This window comes from Octopus bimaculoides, chromosome 3 (genome assembly GCF_001194135.2).
Source record: "Octopus bimaculoides isolate UCB-OBI-ISO-001 chromosome 3, ASM119413v2, whole genome shotgun sequence".
Classification (NCBI taxonomy): Eukaryota; Metazoa; Mollusca; class Cephalopoda; order Octopoda; family Octopodidae; genus Octopus; species Octopus bimaculoides.
In genome coordinates this window covers 43,812,466-43,813,652 of record NC_068983.1, presented here as the reverse complement: position 1 = coordinate 43,813,652, position 1,187 = coordinate 43,812,466, and positions in this window count along the sequence as shown.

Genomic DNA, 1,187 nt, shown 5'->3' with positions numbered 1-1,187 from the left:
ATATATATATATGTGTGTGTGTGTGTGCGTATTTGTGTGTCTGTGTTTGTCCCCCATCATCGCTTGACAACCGATGTTGGTGTGTTTACGTCCCCGTAACTTAGCGGTTCGGTAATAGTGACCGATTGAATAAGTAATAAGCTTACAAAGAATAAGTCCTAGGGTCGATTTGTTCGACTAATGGTGGTGCTCCAGCATGGCCGCAGTCAAAGAATAAAAACAAGTAAAAGAATGTTTAGGTGTGGATAAATATATAATGTAATATCTTCTTCGACTGTCTGTCATAGGTCGGCGTTGACTGTTCTGTTCAGTATTCATATTCTCTCTATTGTTTCTGTTGAATACTGCTGTATTCACTTTACAAATACATCTCATATAGATGCATGGTGCATAAAAGCACACATATTTATATCGTTGGCAACCAAAACTGTCAGTTCACATGATTTTGACGTGCTCCGTCTCTTCAGTGACACACGTCCGCTAGCTGCATACCAGCCAAATCTCACTGCCGACGATGCATTTTCTACTTTTTCATGCTTTTGTTAATCCATGGTTATGTTTTTCGCAAAAAAATATGAGTAATATTATCCATATATATTATAATTTGGAGTTCACTGAAGGCATTCTGCCAACACTTAAATGCGTGCGTAATCTCTTAGCTATTTGTAGTTTAGATTTCAGCTTGTTGGCTGAATATAACTTTATTAAAAAAAAACTGTTCACTATACAATTTGTTCATTTAGCGTACAGTTCGTATATGTTCAATTCGTACGTAGTCGACTGGTTTGTTATTCAAATTTCAGCTCACTTAGCGAAAAGAACAACCCCACCACTAAATTACCCATCTGCGTAGTTTGTTCGTTGTTCATTGATCAAATGTCTGTTCGTAATACGAATTTAATTTTCTCCAGAAAAACCATTCTCTATTCAATTTGTTCGTCTAGGTAATCGTTCATAGACGGGTACCCTCTACTTTACAAGTTCTGAGCCAGTTTTGTTTCTTCTTCTCCCCCCCCCCACCGCCTCCTCCTCCCATTGTCATTCTTCCCTGTCTCTGATTTTGTCTTCAGCAACGTGAACGTGAACCACATGAGAGGCTGCGTGGATAATTATGATGTTACTATTAATAACATTCTCGTTAATTAGCTGCTATAAGTCAGTAATTATCATTGCCCACTTTTGTATGG